General features: G+C 45.4%; 1 protein-coding gene across 19 annotated transcripts in view; it reads right to left on the minus strand.

Annotated features, from left to right (window-relative positions):
• Positions 1 to 19520, minus strand: part of HMBOX1 (homeobox containing 1) — a 480822-nt gene that overhangs the window by 82359 nt on the left and 378943 nt on the right. The window lies entirely within an intron of this gene.

A 19520-nucleotide genomic window follows, 5' to 3' on the forward strand; every position in this document is an offset into this window, starting at 1 on the left:
TATGCTAAACGGTGGCCAGCCATTGGAAAAGCGGTTTGTGTGATGTAGACTTTTCTCTTTTACAGACAGCCCACTTGGACGGGCTTGCCTGCCTTCCTCCCGTCGTAAAAGCTTTCTTATCTTTATGGGGCCATGTGTTTCAAACACATGGCCCCATAAAGACAAGATCCGCATTCTTAAGCCCAGCGAGGAGTGCGGTCTCCGTCGTCGATTGAATAAATCTACGGCTTGGCCGCTCTCCCCCAGTGCTGAGCGCGCCGTGCACGTCACCGCCGCTGGCCTGTGATCAGGACGGACGCCGAGGGCCGGTATCCCTTCTATCACCGCTGCGGGCCCGGAGTTCGTGACCCGATTGCCAGGTTACTGTTGGCGTATTTTTTTCCAAGGCCGTGACATGAGTACCAGAGCTGTTGTTGTGCATTTCTTTTCAATCACCGCTGCGGGCCCGGAGGCCGTGACACGGCACTGCCAGAGCCGAGCTGGGATTGGTCCATGCCTGGGGAGCTTCCCTAGCAACTGGGAGGCTCGTCCGGTTCAGCCCCGTAGAAGGAAGTGCCGCCGAAGATGGAGCTGCTCCACTGGAGGACAACATGAACTGCAAAGCCCCTTCACCCTTTCAGGTAACCGGCTCTGCTCCACGCCCAGAGCTTGCGCCCTGGGAAGATTGGGGTTGAGAGCGCTGCCGGCAGGCTGCATCATTGGGGAGAGGGTGTTAGGCATTGTAGTGACTGGCGCGCAGCCACGCATTACGAGGGGAGGAATTTGAAAGACAGAGTTCTTTGGCTAATTTTAAAGACAGTGTTCGTTGGCTGAGTTGTACTACAGCGCTCTTGGGGGTAATTTGATCTACTCACTGTGGGTAGCATCAACGCACACTCGTGCCAAAGCAACACAGGGGTGATTTGTTCTGCTCATCACTGTTGAAAGCGCTACGTTGGTGACTTGGCCCGCGCATTACACGGAGGCGTTATTGTAAAGACAGCGCTCTTGTGGTGATTTGGGAAATTGTGCTATTTTGGTGATGTGAATCAGAGTTGACTCAACCCAGTTAGCAATAGGCTTAAATATTGTAGGCTGCAACTGGTAAAGTGTGGTATCTATTAATGGATACATGAACCAGATGCTCTGTTTAGGAAGGTCACCTTTAATTAACACACTCTATACCAACTTCCAATAAACATACTAAAAGGCATGATCACCAAAATCGCAAGGGTTTAAATTCCTGATGACCCGTGGCTGAGACATAATACTAGTAAGCAGCCTCCTCCTTTACTCGATGACAACATTGGGACAGAATGAACAGCAATGAACATATAGATATGCAAGTCAATGTTATTTATATACTAATTACCCTTATAGTTACAAGATTGGCGCTAATGACCCCGGGTTGGGCAGAATTTGCCTACGGGTTAATTGTACTCTTATTTGCAGGGCTGCAACTTGCCTACCTCATGCAATTTACCATCACCTTTTCAACAAGTAAACCCTGTAGCAAACCATGCAACCTGGAACGTGTATGGTTATCTACTTTGCATACCCTTGAATATTTATTTATTTATTTATACTTTTGCATGTTCTTACGTGCAGTAATTTTGTAGTGTAGCTCCTATTTTCCCAATAGGCTCTGCGCATTGGAATAATACCTACAGCAGTAAAGGCCTAGGCCAGACGTTAACTAGGTCTACTACTGTCGATACTAGACTTAATTTTTGGGTTTGCCAGCGTAGCTCAGAGTTCGCTAGAAACTTTCTCGAATGTTCAAGGAGGAATTAACTTCCCTGATTAGACAAGAAGGGATTTAGTTTCTGACAACCATAGAACATGACAACTTTGCTCTCCCCTAATCAAGAGTCAATCTCAAGAGTCGTGTGAGCACAAGGCAATTATTTTACTCAGTCAGTACGTGCATTCTTAGTCTCATCAGATTGTAGAGAAAAGGAAGAGAGACGGGCGTGTTCAATAAAAAGGTGTCATTTATTGATCAGTCTCTTTTTCTCGTACAAGAGAAATGGATCGATATTATTGCAATACTTATAGTTAAGTAAAGTGCATACATTAAAAGCAATAGTATAAAATAATACTGTAAAAACATTGATATGGTTTCTGAGCCATATGATGTTTACAATGATTAAAATATATTTACATACACATATACATTTGACTAAACGTACTCAACTGGTGTTTCTAAATACGCCTACCCCGTGTACCTGACCTAAGTCTAATGCGTGGGCGGGAATAGAAAGTTACAGTTTAAGTTAAGTTTGTTTTTGCCAAGTGAATAACTAAAGAATTCTCTGTGAGGGGTTATTCAGTTCTGTACCTGGAAGTTAGGATGAATGAGGAATGGTATCTCTTTCTCTGCTCTCGATATTCCAGGCTGCCTGCGAGGGCTGCCCAGAAGCGCCGGTGCTGGGTCTCTCGGCTTGAGATAGCAGCGCGTCTCTCAGCGCGTCAGGAAGGCGGGGCTGCTGCCAGCGGGGTCTGCTTCTGCTCTCGGCTTCGGCAAGTGTGGCTGCTCCGTCTTGTCACCACGCGTGTGTTTGCATAGGGCAAGATCGGCAATATTTATACCTTAAAGGTGCCGAGATTGACGTAAGGATGGACATAGATACGTCAATAAAGATGTCATACGACTTGCTCGTTAGCACATTCTTTACTAAAGTTCTCTGTGAAATCAAAACAATGGCCGCACGGATTTTCCAGGTTGTCATAGGTTTGATTTGTTATGAGAACGTCGTATGCCTTATCAGGGGCTGGAGGAATGTCGCTTGTCTAATTAGATCTCAAGCGTTATGACCTAATCAGATAACACGTTCCTGTGCCGTAGTGTGACTGCGTCAGATAACGGTATCTGCATCATGGGGGCTGTTCTTGCCTCATGGGCTGACTGTTAGTTAACTTGATAGTTAGTTTAACCAGAATAGGGTCAGGAATAGGGGGATCGATTCAGAACCTATAGGAATACATGACACCCACTCCACGCTAACTATGGTCATATTTACTAATCTATGCATAGTATAACATAGTACAACATACTATAGAGTATAGTGTATACCTTACCACCCCAAAATACATAAATGCATTTCGAAATTTTCAAATATACTGAAAAATTGCAGTCATATATATTGTATGCACTTAAGCTATGAATTAAATGCAAAAGTAAACACGCATTTTTATGCATTATTGCTTATTGGTATATGAGAAATACACATGAAATGGCTCTTAATATGGCTATACAGAAAGGAAGTTCGAGACCATCTCATCACATAATAAAATATTTGTGAACATCCCAGCGGGCAACTAAAGTTTATAAAGTATCTAAAAATAGAAATCTTAGTTCTCTAGGAATAGTTTCTTACTTTAAGCAGAAGATAAGTGTCCCGAAAATTTTGTAAAAAATAATTGGGGGCTGCTAAAAAAATTGTTGTCCGTGAACTGGTGGGAAGAATTGTTCATGTGACTTTCTTTTTAAAGTTGAAGGCCGAATTCAGGGAACGCCGTGTGCGAGTTTACTCACAAGTCTCTATTTCTGTTCTGGAGAGAACATCATATCATTCAGGCTTTCGAAAAAACTGTCAACAGCTTCATGGGAAAGTTCCACTAAGTCGGAAATAGGTGTAACCATGCATTCATGCGCATGATTGTCTCCATTGACATTCTGATTTGCATCACTGACAGAAGGTCGTACCTGTTCGATGCTGCTTTCATCTTGAACTTCACTACTCTTCAATCGTAGTGGTGAAGATTCCAGGAATGCCGTCATCAGGATTGGCAGCCTTTGAGGGCAGCACAAAGCGTGAACCTTGGTAGGAACCAACAGTGTATCTGCATCCACTGGCGCATCCGATTGTAGCGTCAGACAGGTGTCTAACACGCATTCTTCTCCGCATAGCAGACACCTTAGTACAGGTAAAACACACCTTTGCCACATTGGTCGAAATGATAGAAACCAAGTCATGTTCAGGTCTCTAAGCCGGGAGAGTCCCAGGATTTTTGATATCCGGTCCCGGTATCCAATGGCTAGGATCGTATCTTCCATTGTCGCGAGAGTTTGATCTGTGACATGGGTTGCCATAACGAAAAATAAGGACTAAGAATAGGATTCCTGCAATTAGTCCCAGGATCAGGGGAAGTCCGCAAAAAATCGAATGGACGAAATCTGGAAAAATACCCAGTATGGCTTTGAATGGTGTTAATGCCATCGAAAATACTGTCTTAAATACCCCTGAGATCCCATTGGTATCAGAAATATTTAAGATTTCGCTCAGGATTTCCGCGAAATGTACGGGGGAATTAGTTGATAATAATGTATGTATCTCTGCAGTCGTCCTTGCGACTTGTAGATCATACGTTTCTTTTGATGACGTGAGCCTTGTAGGCGTCTGAAGAAGCACTGTTTTCATTCTGCTTAAAGTATCTATTCGAATAGAAGTAATTTTCAAATTGGGCCATGCCCTTGCCTCCCTGTCTGGGAAGGAGCTGGGGAACAAAGAACGTCCACAGCACTTGACCTTTGCCGTCGTAGTGACTAGATAAGGAGTCCCGGGCCTAAGACTACAACATCTGCGGTCTACAATAAGAATGTAACTCCCATTATAGAGTCTTTGAAAGAATGGTTCTATTTCAGTTGCAGGTGCGCCTTGCTGGTGACATGAAAGGTTGTATGAATTCCCTTCACAGGCTCCGTGCAAACTAATACCGTTACACAGAAGCGTGCCGCTTAGTGACATAGCACAATTGTTGCCACTAAGAAACACTTTCTGTCCTTTATTACTGACACATGCATGTGAATAGGGCAGGTTCCAAGTTGTTTTAAGGTACCCCTTTCCCAATTTCTCGTACATGCCAGCCTGTATATATTTTTGGCAGTATTGAAACCTGAAGGTTGAGATTGGAATATTTATGATTCCGTGTATTATCCATTCACTGACAGGTCGTTCTGACATTGTCATTGGTAATCTTTCTAGTTTTTCAATGCTCAAGATTGTATAATCAGCACCCTTCTGCGCCATACCGATTTGTCTATCAGTAAGGTTAAAGATTTGGAATAGTGACGTTGTGTTGATTAAACGCCAAGGCACATAGCCTGAACGCAGATTTTGTAACGTCCAGCCAAGCTGTACAATAGAACGCAATTGTGACTGACCATGTTGTAATAACAGTAAGTCTTGCGATAATATATCGATTGCTGAAGACACAATGCTGTCCAATGAAAAAATTCTGGAGGACAGAGTCATTAACCCATTGTCCACTACAGAAAGTGATTTTTCCAAATGAATACGGTCAATTTCCCGTATTCTTTCTGCTGTTTCAATTTGAGTAACCTTCCAGGCCTCATTGTATGCTGCATATACAGAGGCTGCTATGAAACGCTTTTGACGCTGTTTGCATGGTCCCATTATGAAATCACGCAAGTCAGCACCATCAGTAAGTAAAGTTAGGTGTTGCTTAATTTCAGGCAGTGTGGAAGTTTGAAGCCATTGAAGGCATAATTTGCCCACACTGTAGGTTGTTATTATCCCTGGGTGATATCTTTGGGGATATCTAGGGTCTGGCCTGGTCATTTTGAACCCCTGTGTTTTATTCAGGAATCTGTCTTGACAGTTATTTGTATCTGTGGGCCAGATCAACCATTGTTTCCAATCAGGATGTGTTCTGTTTTGGTATAATATATGGTTTACGTCTATATCTTCATCTGTATCAGAGTTATTGCTAAACAATGTTGGCTTTGGAATAGACGGATTATTTAAATCTTTGATGTTGGCTAAGCCAAGACAGGTGGTTTGTTGAACAGTGTCATTTAAAAATATCATTTGTTCTGGGATCATGCAAGCTCTAAACAAAGCTTCTAAACCCTGTACTTGCCATTCTTTTGTACCCCAAACACTTTTCAAATCAACATTATTGTCCCAATAATCAAATCCAAAAGTATTAATTTTTTCAAAGAATGAATCTGAATATATCAATTTTGTGTTGGTTATCATGGTTTTCATCCCTGTCTTGTTTGACAATTTAAAATAAAATGTTTCAGCATTACTTGTGTTAAAACCTGAAAAATATGAATATTTGTCATATACAGTTCTAGAGCTCCCTTTTGGAGGTGTTGCACAATGTTCCCATTGATTATAATTTAAAACATTTCTAGGTTGTGCAGATTTATGTAAAAACTGGTTACCATAATGGTTATAGCAATACATACTATCATAATTTGTAGAACCTTGCAAATAATCATGTTTTGTAAATTTAGCAGACATTACTAAGTCAGACATCATGTTGTTAATGCTTTCGAAGTCCCAATCATCAGCAAATGAGTTTGGTTTTGCAAAGTCACTCAAGGAGATCTTGATTTGGTGTGGATATTTCAGGACCTCGACCGGACCATAAATTTCATAGTCAGTGTTGTCCCAGGCTACCCCACCAGGTATAGGATTGGCTGTGAAGTTGGCTGAAGAAAGTTCTCTTTTCTCGACGTGTGAAGATGTGTGTGGTTTGAGGACCAAGTTGATGTTCTGACTTGCTGTGTCCATTTTAGCATATTTTCCCTCAATGAAGCGTCCCAAAGTAAATACCATGATGAGCCAAAGTATGAGGATAAATGCACCAAAACCCACCCAAAATTCAATCCATGGAGAAATCAGATATGTTTCTTTCAGTTGTTTCAAAAGTTCCTTAGCTTTGTCTTTAAAGGATTTTGATGATGGCTGTGTCTTTGATTCACTGAAGCCTTCAGAGGAATCATCGAAGTTGATGAAGTACCCGGATGCAGTTCTGTCAATTGTTCCAATTGCTTCAGGATTTTTGTTTCTTGCATTGTCACTCGGTACTTCATTGTAGATTGGTGTGTCTCTGCTAAATGTCTTTATTTGGGTTTTCAGAGGTCTGAGTTCTATTGCATTGTTGCATAGTCCTTCTTGTTCTTCTGTAGGCGTTTCGAATGTGATGAGCCTCTTTGTTAGGACCTCTGTACTGGTAGCAAACCTTGGTGTTCTGCTACTTATTGGGAGTCCACTTGGCCTACTGTTTGTTATCGGCCACATGTTGTGGTTTTACCAGGTCGATGGATACAACTCGGTTCTCCTTTTTTCCAGCAAGTGGCGGTAGTACAACTGATCTTGTCCCGTTGACAGACAAGACAGGAACTGCTTTTCTGTAAGAAGGCCCAAATTCCTTCTTTACCGCGATCTTCTCCCTGACTAGATCCCCGACTTTTGGAATCCAGACAGGTCTTGCTGGGACAGGTGGTGATTCTTCAGTGGTTGTTGGCTGTTGTTTCAACTGTATGTTGCTCAGGTCTTTTCTTGTTTTGTTTAAGTCCTGCAAAATAGCCAAACGGTCTTTGACATCAAAGGTTTTTTCTTTCACCACTGAAGTCTGACTATCAAGGTCAGAGATAATCATTCTAGTTCCAAATAATAATTCGTACGGACTGAATCCCTTCAGAGAATTTCTTGGCAAGTTATTTAGACTACGTTGGACACTTATTAGATGTTTGACCCACCCAGCTCCCGAACCTAATATCCTTTCTATTATAGATTGCTTTCTGCCTTGGTTTTTTCTTTACACCATCCCGTACCCTCAGGAAGGAAGTGAGAAGATTCCCGCTGGGCTGTGCTCATTTGGCCATGTTTCCCCCAGGCTGGTGTGCCTGAGTGAAAACAATGGTCGAACGTAGCATGCTCTTAGCGTATATGCCATTTAGACTCGCAAATCTTTGTATAACAGTCCGGACGTCAGCCGAGTGCTGAGGATCTACATTATAAGTGGAAACTAGCCTGTATATGTTAATCGCAAGCCATTCTTTTTACTGGTGATGTTATTTGCAGTTAGATTCCACCGTATTATATTTTTTCTCTCCCCACTGCGATTTCTGTTGCAGTTTGGGCAGTTTTTTACAAACATGGTATGATGTAGGCTCATGCCAGGCCACCAGTACCGTGATTGTAAATCTTCCAGAGAGTCTTTTAGTTTGAGGTGTCCAAGACCCTCACCCATATGTGCGTCTGCGATTAACAAGTGTCTCCTGTCCATGTTTAGAATCACTCTATCCCCCACTCCAGGGATTCGAGCAAAAGGGACGGAGTTTGCATCGATTATGTATGTATAATTGAGTGGATAGTTGATCGGTAACGCTGAGCAGTCGCCTTTTGATGATGTTTTCACCGCCAGCAATGTTTCACCGTCAATGTATTTTAATGTACGCTTTTTTCGAACTACGGGAGCCGATTTAGTGGCTGCCGCTGCGGCTGTTTCAGCCAATGAATTCCCTACAACGTGAACGCCATCACGTTGATGACTCAGTGAGTGAGTCACGTGAGTCTTTGGTAGTTCTTTTTGTAAAAGAGCTATTTGTTCCCAGAGCAGTCTCTGCTTTATTGGTGCATCTGTGTCATCTTTGTAACCGTTCTGAATCCATGTCTGCAAATCGCTGTTATATGATTTGACGCAGTAATATGAATCTGACACTATAAGTGTCGGGAATTCGCGATCCGCATTATCTAGCGCCATTTTCAATGCAATTATTTCAGTTTGTTGTTCTGAATTAGTTTCTACTGAGTGTGATTTTGTTAATAGAGGTTTTAATATACCTCCGCGCCACACTTCTTTTGTAATCTCACATGTGGGGTTGTATGCTTGTTCTGCCCAAACGGAGGGTTGAGCATGTCCGTCTGTATAGATTACACAGGCGTAATGTCGTAGAGGCAGAATGTCGATTGGCAGAGGATACGTCTTTTCATATTTTAGATTTTTTAATTCTTCTAGTTCTGGATCAAAGTAGTAGTATACTTTGTCCGTTGTGATTGAATTCACCCATTGTATCCATTCCGGATTCAATGTTGTTGTTGGTAAATTACACGGTGTTGTTAGTGCCTCAAAGGCTGATTCTGCTGTTCTGACTGTGATATGTCTACCATCAGCTATGTCTTTTTCTCTAGCTATTGCGGTCTGAACTGCACGGATGATTTTTTCTGTATTACTGAATTTCTGTTCAGCTTCTGTGTACATGTGTGATTTGAATGCAATTGGTACCATTTCTCCCTCATTAGAGGTTAGGTATGTGAATCCGCATCTCCCTGGGATGACTCGAATCACAAGATTGCGTGTGTTATCACGTGTTTCTAATTTTGTTTTAATTAGCATGTCTGTTTGTAAGGATCTCAAAATTTCTGTGTGTGTTTGAGTCCAATTGGATCTTTTAAAGTCTGGTTTAATTAGATCATAAAGGGGTTTGACCCTTTCTGCGTAATTTGCAATGTATGTTCTTCCGAAATTTAGGAAGCCTAGAATTGACTGTAGGTTTTTTAGTGTTTTAGGAGCTTGGATTACGGCACATTTCTCTAGGAAATTGTCTGCCAGGCTTTTGCCTTCACTTGATAACTCATATCCTAAGAATAGGACCGTCAGATGGGCAATTCTGGATTTTTTGAAGTTGAATTTGTAACCCTCTGCAGCGAACCCAAGTATTATGGTGTTCACCCTTTTCAAGTGAGTCTCCAAGTCATCATCTGTTAAGTAAATGTCATCGACATAAGATAATGCTTCATCATCATATAGTTGTAGTAATTCTGTTACTCTCGCTGAGAATACCCCCGGGCTGTTCTTGTACCCCTGGGCTAACCGACAGAATTGTTTTTGAGTGCCATTTACTGAGAATGCAGTTAAATATCTGCTCTCTGGTGCTATGTTTTGACAAAAGAATCCATTGGAGATGTCCAAGGTTGTTTTGTATTTTTTGCGCACTATGTTATTCATTAGTGCAGCACTGTGTGAGTTTTGCACTGCAAAGGTTTTGCAACATGTGTTAAGGTGTCGGTAATCCAAAACTAGACGATATGAATTGTCTGGTTTGGAGACCGGAAACAAAGGATTGTTCATTTGTGAGGTGCAAGTTTCAATCACCCCCTGGTATTCTAGCTGATCTAGTATTTCATTTACTTGTTTTTTAGCTTCTTGCTTAATTGGGTACTGCCTTTGTGCAGTAGGTTGTGATTTTAACTGGATTTTGTGAGGAGGAGAATCCTCATCCCATCCTACATGATTTTTATATAAAGCAGGTGCTAAGGCCACTGCCCACTTTCTAGCAAGTGTGTATTTTTTATGAATCGGGATTTGATTCGAGAAGGCAGGCATAATTATTTCTTCGCCATGAGGGCACTCCCTGACAAACTCTGGTGGCCAGTCTTTTTCAGCTAGAAGGATATCATAGCCCTTGGAGAGATTATCCCAAAATAGTCCCCTTATTTTCCTAGTCTTATCTCCCTCTATACGTAATGTTATCTCGTATATCTTGTGGGGTTTGCTAACTCTGGTGTCTGCAGTTTCCACTTGAAGATATTCATTCGTGTCCACTGTCTCCAGATGATTCATAAGGACTTTGCGAGCTATGCTCACCTCTGCTGCGCTGTCTAGCATTGTCTGAGCCCACTCTCCGTTTTTCAGTTGTGTCCTCAGTATTCTCGGCATTGTTAACTACCTTGATACTGGCTACCTTCTTTTTTGGAAATTGTAATTTCTTTTTTAGCTGAGCAGGTTCCTTGTCTTTGGACTTGGCGTGCTCTTCTGATCGTCCTCTTCTTTCCGATTTCTGCGAGGAAGTCTGAAAAGATTGAGAGGGACGTGTATCAATGTCTTGATATCTATCAGGTTTTTTAATATTATCCCTATTTCTAAGGTTATATCTATTCCCAGAGGGGTCACTCTGCGGTGACCTCTGTCTTTGGTTTGGAGATTTCTCTCTTCGCCTGGGAGACCTCCCTCGGGACTGGAATTTCTTTTCTTTAGGATTGGGTTGTTTGTTTCCATCCCAGTTCTTTTTTGGTGAATTATTATTAAAAAATATTTTTTCTGGACTTGTAGTCAGTTGCGGTTTTACTGGTATTCCACCTAGACTATCTCTGCCTAGTTCTTCATAGGATTTTTCTATGATTCTGGCAATTTCAGCTGGTTGGTCTGCTATATCTGTCTCTTTTAACCTCTGGCGGATCGCCACGTTTGCTGCTTCACCTTTTATGTTGGCTAATAATATAGCCGAGACCTGCTTGAAGTCTTTTAGTAATTTCATACCAAGAGTTAAAGCAGGTTCTGGACCGTATTCATCTTGAATTTGTTTTAGCACATCTGGTATTACCGAAATGGATGGAACACCGTGCGTTTTTGTGTAGATGGAAGCAAAGACTGTACCCCAAGTGTCGCAGTCCTCAATGTGTGGTGCGATTCCCATTGGGAGACATATAGTCAGAATCCTGTGTTTTTCTAATGGGGTGGTGTCTGGAAACACCGCCTCTATTTGGGTGATTTTCTGTGCCAACCAGAATGGTATCTGTTCCCGTTTAGCCGGAACTTTACCTAGGCAGGATTGGATGTTCTGTGGTGTGATTTTATTTGTGTTCCCCTGGTGAGGGGTCAGCTGTGGAAGTTTAATCGCTGGCTGAATTGTTGAAGTCCGCATTACATACTGAACTAATTGTCTATGAATTTTTATTAATTGTTTCAGCTGTGTTAATAGTTCAGCTGCAGGCATCCTATCGATGTCTGGATGTGGTGTGTATCCGGCTAAGACCGGCCACGTTGCTCCTGGTCTACCTAAAGGACCGAGCCTTGTAATGTGATTGTTATGTATTAGGGCGCCATCAAATAAGAGCAAATGCTCTTGGAATTTGAGTGGTACTTCCACCTCCTGCTGCTGGAAAATGTATCCATGAATAGTATACCTCTGTCTGCCGATATTCGTGTGCCTCAATTACGAATATGACTGTGCCACCTCTAGGTGTCAGTCCATTTTCTATAAGTTTTAGGGTTATAGATCTCCTTTTGATGACCGGGATGAGTATTATATCCCCGTCTGCAGCCTGCATGGTAGCATCAGCTGCTGCGAGTTCAGTAGCTAATCTAACTGCCTCTCTTTCTTCATCACTGTCTGTCATTTTACCGACAGGATGGTATTATGTTTGTTTGCAGATCAGGTTTCTTATGGAAACAGAGATTAGATGCACAATATTTTGGAACTGTTTATCCTTCAACGTTGACTATACCAAGAACCATACATAGGAGTTCCCTCCTGCGAGGTTTTGGAGGATATTACCTTACACCCACTCCAAACGTCTTTGGAGTATTTGGGAAAAGGGGTCTGAGTGAGAAAGCACGACTGAGTTACTCTAAATGTCTTACGTTAGTTTTATCGCCCTTTCCAAACGCGTTGGGCGCCATGTAGTGTAGCTCCTATTTTCCCAATAGGCTCTGCGCATTGGAATAATACCTACAGCAGTAAAGGCCTAGGCCAGACGTTAACTAGGTCTACTACTGTCGATACTAGACTTAATTTTTGGGTTTGCCAGCGTAGCTCAGAGTTCGCTAGAAACTTTCTCGAATGTTCAAGGAGGAATTAACTTCCCTGATTAGACAAGAAGGGATTTAGTTTCTGACAACCATAGAACATGACAACTTTGCTCTCCCCTAATCAAGAGTCAATCTCAAGAGTCGTGTGAGCACAAGGCAATTATTTTACTCAGTCAGTACGTGCATTCTTAGTCTCATCAGATTGTAGAGAAAAGGAAGAGAGACGGGCGTGTTCAATAAAAAGGTGTCATTTATTGATCAGTCTCTTTTTCTCGTACAAGAGAAATGGATCGATATTATTGCAATACTTATAGTTAAGTAAAGTGCATACATTAAAAGCAATAGTATAAAATAATACTGTAAAAACATAGATATGGTTTCTGAGCCATATGATGTTTACAATGATTAAAATTTATTTACATACACATATACATTTGACTAAACGTACTCAACTGGTGTTTCTAAATACGCCTACCCCGTGTACCTGACCTAAGTCTAATGCGTGGGCGGGAATAGAAAGTTACAGTTTAAGTTAAGTTTGTTTTTGCCAAGTGAATAACTAAAGAATTCTCTGTGAGGGGTTATTCAGTTCTGTACCTGGAAGTTAGGATGAATGAGGAATGGTATCTCTTTCTCTGCTCTCGATATTCCAGGCTGCCTGCGAGGGCTGCCCAGAAGCGCCGGTGCTGGGTCTCTCGGCTTGAGATAGCAGCGCGTCTCTCAGCGCGTCAGGAAGGCGGGGCTGCTGCCAGCGGGGTCTGCTTCTGCTCTCGGCTTCGGCAAGTGTGGCTGCTCCGTCTTGTCACCACGCGTGTGTTTGCATAGGGCAAGATCGGCAATATTTATACCTTAAAGGTGCCGAGATTGACGTAAGGATGGACATAGATACGTCAATAAAGATGTCATACGACTTGCTCGTTAGCACATTCTTTACTAAAGTTCTCTGTGAAATCAAAACAATGGCCGCACGGATTTTCCAGGTTGTCATAGGTTTGATTTGTTATGAGAACGTCGTATGCCTTATCAGGGGCTGGAGGAATGTCGCTTGTCTAATTAGATCTCAAGCGTTATGACCTAATCAGATAACACGTTCCTGTGCCGTAGTGTGACTGCGTTAGATAACGGTATCTGCATCATGGGGGCTGTTCTTGCCTCATGACTGACTGTTAGTTAACTTGATAGTTAGTTTAACCAGAATAGGGTCAGGAATAGGGGGATCGATTCAGAACCTATAGGAATACATGACAATTTGATTATTATTTTTACTTTTTGAAAACAAGGTTCTCTGCAGGTTCCACTTGTGGGAAAACAGTGCATAGTAGGCAGTTTGAACATGACCAAATAGCACATCTGCAGTGGATGCATGAGCAAATACCACTTTTATCCTTGCATTAAGCATTTTGTTTTACAGAAACCACTGTTAAAAGACATCAACTGTGAGGCACTACTACAAATTGAAAGGGGAGGAGCTTCGCGCGATTCCAAGATGGACGCGTGAGCTAAGGGCTCCCGCGACCCCTTCCGCCTCCCGCGACTATCCTGTTACTGATCCTGATTATGACGACGGGTACTTTTTATTGATGCCCTGCTGATGCCAGCGATCCTTTCCAAAATCGATTTGGCCGTCGGATACCGGACTTACTGCACCCTGAACTTTGAGGCCTACATCGTATGCCAGCCGGGGGCTTGAGTCCCCGAGGTACCCAGGTGGCAATTGAACAACAACGGCTGATAAGCCACGCCCTTTGCCCTGGTGTACTTTCGGTTTCGTTTCTGCTCCTTGTTGAGAACGCCCAATTCCCGATCGGAGTTCCGATTCTGCTATCGCTGTCAGCCTTTTACTAGTGCTGTGTCCCTGTCTACACGCAGTTCCGAGCCTGCCACGACGAAGATCATTTTGACTGAATTCTGTAATTCCAGTTTGGGCTCCTTACGCGTCATGACGGGCAGAACAGTCGTTGAGAGACGCGGCGCCAGAGGTTCGTCCCGAGGGGGGGCCACCCAGTCTCAGACCATTGATCGATTTACTCGACCGAGAGGATCCCCGGGTGGATCGAGTGGTGCCCTGGAGGATGCTGGGGACGGTACTCCTGATGACGAGGAGCCAACACTGAAAGACGTTATGGGTGCTATTGCGTGTGTCCGATCCACCATGGGCCAGCAGTATGAAACCCTGGCAGCTAAGATAGATACGGTGGCGATCGATGTCACCCTCATCAGAGCAGACCTTGGGAAAACCAACGAGCGTGTCAAATCTCTCGACCTCAAGACCGCTAGTTTGACCACGGATGTCTCGGACCTCCAGACCACGGTCCGCCATCTTCGGACTACCTGTGATCTGTTTGCTAATCGTTTGGAAGATTTTGAGGGCCGTGCCAGGCGCAATAACGTTCGCATTGTGGGTGTCCCGGAGAACTCTGCCGACATGCCTGTTGATATCCTGGTGGAGGACCTTGTGCTCAAGCATCTGATGCCGAAAGGCCTAAGTAAATTCTTCGCTGTGGAGCGGGCCCACCGTGTCCCGGGTGGCAAGCCAAAGACGGGAGCCGGCCCGCGGCCTATAATTGCTAGACTCTTCAATTTTCGTGATAGAGACGCTATCCTGCAGGCTTCCCGAACCAATGGGCCCACTAAATTTGAGAACGCTTCAATTAGTTTTTACCCGGACTTCACCCAGGCAGTGCAGAAGCAAAGGATGGGCTTTACGGGTGTGAAACGCCGCCTCAGGGACCTGGGACTAAAATATGCCATGCTCTTCCCGGCCCGTCTGAGAATCGAACATGCTGATCGTGCGCTTTTCTTTGACCGCCCTGAGGTGGTTAGTGACTGGTTGGACACTCTATCGACGCGACATGAAGGCCCGGAGGACACGAGAGGCGCTGAAGGAGGCGTGGAGGACCAGGAGCAGTGAGTCTACATCGGCGAACCAGGATCAGCTGCAGTGGCTTAGAGACTGTGTTTCAAGCATTGTGTGAATGCCGGGGGGTGGGGGGGGGTTCTGGGAATCTTCCTCCTCTGGGGACTTTTCTCGCTTTTTGTAGGTTAGTTTCATGGGGCGACAGGCACACTGCAAGTTGGGGTGGCTCTTCGGTCTACCGCAGGGGTGCAGGGAGGGGGGTTTGAGTTTGATGGGTTCACTGGGGGTGGTTCTTTCCTATTTGTTTGTTTCAAGGCTGCGCTTTGCTTTACATTTACTGTCATGTGACTGTTTCGAGATGGGGGGGCGGTCGGTCTTCTTTCGGGATGGGGGGTAGGGGGCTTAGGGTGTTGAGCTGGAATGTTAACGGTCTTGGGGACAGGATTAAACGTGGGATTGTGCTGCAATACTTGAAGAGGTGTTCCCCGGATGTGGTCCTGCTCCAAGAGACCCATTTGGTGGGCAATACATGTCACGCATTGAATAGAAGAGGCTATCGTTTGGTGGCTCATTCCGGCTTCACTACGGGGTCGAGAGGGGCTGGTATACTGATCAGGAATTCCCTTCCCCTGGAGATAGATGGCACGGTGTTGGACGACAGGGGCCGCTATGCAGGCATTACGGGGCGATGGGAGGGGAAATTGATTTCCATACTGTCGATCTATGTTCCGCCTGGGCTGCAATCCACTACATTTGCCGATTTGGGTGAGGTGATTCTGGGTTTGCCTGATGGTTTGCTCGTGTTGGGTGGTGACTTTAATTCTGTGGTGAATGGAAAGAGTGATCGTAGTCCCCCCAGGCTCCTCCCTACATCACAGTTATGGTTGGGGAAATTCTTGGATGCCTTCGGGCTGGCCGACTGTTGGAGACAACTGCACCCTGGCCGGCTTCAGTATACTTTCCACTCGGGAGCCCATGGAAGTCTCTCGAGACTTGACTATATCCTCGTGCCGATGGTGCAGTTGTTCTCTGTGCGTGAAATTAAACACCTGGCTAGAGGGATCTCAGACCACTCCCCGATATGGCTCCACTTAGATATTTGTTTGGGGACTGGGGGCCGAATTGCCCCAATCAGTCCATGGCACTTTCAAAATCCCATCATCAGATCTGAGGTGGTCAAATGCATGAATTTCTATTTTGCCGAAAATGAGGGATCGGTGTCTTCCCCGGTCTCCCTATGGGAGGCTTATAAGACTGTGATCCGCGGTCAGACTCTGTCCCTGGTTGCTGCCGAGAAGCGGCGTAAACGAGAAGAGGTGGTGAGTTTGGAGTCTGAGATTACTGGGTTGGAGGAACGGTTGGAGGCTGGGGTTACGCCTGAGATATTGCATGTTTTGGCTCTTAAGCAATTTGATTACAGGGCTTTGGTGACTGCCTCGGCTGAGGCAATGTATCGTATGCAGCAGGGGCGTTTATATGATGTGGGTGATAAAGCAGGGAAGTTGCTTGCTTGGTTGGATAGGCGTGATAGAATGAATCGTGTTGTGCCTGTGGTTGAGAGAGTCGATGGGACGTGGGTCGTGGACCCGGTTGGGATAGTTGAGGTGTTTGCCCAGCACTTTCGGGTCGTGTACGCGCCGGTTTCGGGCTTGCCGGAGGAGGACTCGCGCTTGCTACTTCGTGATCTTGAGTTGCCCGGTCTCTCGGAGTCAGACGGGGCGTTAATGGAGACTGATTTCTCCGTCGATGAGGTTGCGCTCGCTATTCGCTCTCTTCGTTCGGGGAAGGCTACGGGCCCCAACGGTATACCGGTTGAGCTGTAAAAGCTCTGCCCAGATAAAATGGCGCCGTATTTGCTGCGTATGTTTGCGGCATCGCGTGACCTTGGATCTCTTCCCAGAGACCAAAGGCTGGCCTCTATCGTGGTCATTCATAAAGACGGCAAACCCCGCGAGTGCTGCTCATCGTATCGCCCTATTTCACTTCTAAATGCCGAACCCAAGATATTGGCTAAAATACTGGCAAATCGACTGGCGACGGTGATTAGCGGACTGGTTCATCCGGATCAGTCCGGTTTTATCCCCCAGCGCAACACTGCCCTCAATCTTCGTCGTCTGCATGGCGTCATCGCGAGGGCGGGGTCTCTTAGTGAACCGGCCATCTTGGTCTCTCTTGATGCCTCGATGGCCTTTGATACAGTCGAGTGGCCATATTTGTGGGCCACTCTCGCCAAGTTCGGCTTTGGTCCGAAATTTATTGCATGGATTAAACTCCTGTATGAACAGCCGTTGGCGCTGGTAGTGGTTAATGGTAGAGCTTCGGAGCCCTTCGCTCTTGGGCGAGGCACGAGGCAGGGATGTCCTTTGTCTCCTCTGTTGTTTGCACTTGCGCTTGAGCCTCTTGCCGCCTGGCTCAGATGGGAACCTTCCCTAAAGGGTATTCGGTGGTCCCCTGGCTTCGAGGACCGTGTATCATTGTATGCTGACGACATCTTGTTGTATCTGACGTCCCCTCGTAAGTCGCTGGGTGTCCTCTTTGATGTCCTGCGCTCCTTTGGACGTAACTCTGGGCTGGTTATGAATTGGTCCAAATCCTGTATCTTTCCGCTTACCGGTGATCCTCTTTCTTTGCCCCGAGTATGCCCAATCCCGGTTTGTACTGATGGTTTTAAGTATTTGGGGATTTATGTTTCTCTTGACCCTGCATTACGGTATGACCGGAACTTGTTGCCTCCGCTCGCCCGGCTTCGGTCGGACGTCGCGGCTTGGTGTGGTCTGCCCTTATCCCCCTTGGGACGGGCAGCTTTGTTTAAAATGATGTCTCTTCCCCGGTTCCTGTATGCTGTGCAAAACACACTTGATTTAGTGCCGGCTGGCTACTTTCGCGAAATTGAGTGCCTCCAGAGGAAGCTAGTGTGGGCTGGCCGACCCCGTATTGCATTGGCTAAGCTCACGCTACCCTGGTACGATGGGGGCATTGCGTTACCTGATATACGACGGTATTACTGGGCATCTCAATTGAGTGCCGTAAATCATGCTATGTATGGTCCAGTTCCGAATCCGGCTTTCGAAATGGACCGGTGGCTCTTGCCCGGGGGGGGATTACTACAGGGCATTTTATTCCCGAGGTGCTAGGAAGAATTTGACGGGACCCACTGGAGTGGCGGTACGGGTATGGGGCAGCGCGACTGCGGCTACTGGATGGACAGATAGGCTGACCAGAGCGACCCCTCTGTTTGCCGCGGAGAGGCTGGGTGAACTATGGACTTCAAAAGGGTTTGATAGATGGGACCTCATCGGGATCAGTAAGTTGGGTGATCTCTGGGTTAGGGATAGAGTGAAGACATTTGCCGAGCTACAGGAGGAATATGGTTTGAATGCATCGGAATTTTTTCGATACCTTCAGGTTTGACATGCCATTGCGTCGGTTTTTCCGGCCGGTTCTGACATCCCGGAGAGCTCCCCCCTGGAAGACAGGGTGCTGGACGGACATGTTCCAGACAGCACTATCTCCCTTATTTATAAGAAACTTATTAATACTCGATCGGACTTGCTTGTTCACCTACGTAGCACCTGGACTAACGATGGGCTAGAATTGGATGACGAGGATTGGCAAGCCGCGATATCCTCTCCTAAAGAGGTAGCGATTCCGGCGCGTCTGCGGCTCGTTCAGCTGAAAATTCTGCCCCGGGTCTATGTCACGGGTCCACGATTGATGCGTATGGGTTTCTCTGAGGATGGACTGTGTCGGCGGGGCTGTGGTATGCTTGCTACCTTCCTCCACATTGTGTGGGAGTGCCCGGAGGTTGTGTCTTTTTGGAATGGAATACATGCGGTGATGGGTGAGGTCACGAATGTTCAGGTGCTACCTGAAGCCAGGCGCTGTCTATTGAATGTATGGGAACCGAATGATTGTAATGTTGCTCAGACTCAATGGGTGACGCTGGGGAACATGGTTGCGAAAAGGGACATTGCACAATTGTGGGGTTCCCAGAGGGCTCCGTCGGTCTCCAGGTGGGAAGACAACATGGATTGGTGCATGTTCAGGGAGAAGATTGTTTATATCTCTCGTGGCAGGCCCAAAAAATGGGGTAGGATATGGGACCAATGGAACTCATTCCGTGGGGATATATGCGACCCCCCTTTCATTGATCCCCCTGACGTGCCTTGTTCCCCTTGACTATGCGTTTTCTACTCCTTCCTGTATTGTGTTATCGATAGTTCACTGGCTCTGGGTCCCCGTTCTCCCCCCTCCCCCCTTTAATTGTTCTCCTGAGGGCTCTCCTGTCTTTACATAATGTCTTTGGACTGTCTCTCCCCGCATCATATGG

The sequence above is a fragment of the Lissotriton helveticus genome, chromosome 6 (assembly GCF_964261635.1).
Source record: "Lissotriton helveticus chromosome 6, aLisHel1.1, whole genome shotgun sequence".
In the NCBI taxonomy this organism is placed as follows: Eukaryota; Metazoa; Chordata; class Amphibia; order Caudata; family Salamandridae; genus Lissotriton; species Lissotriton helveticus.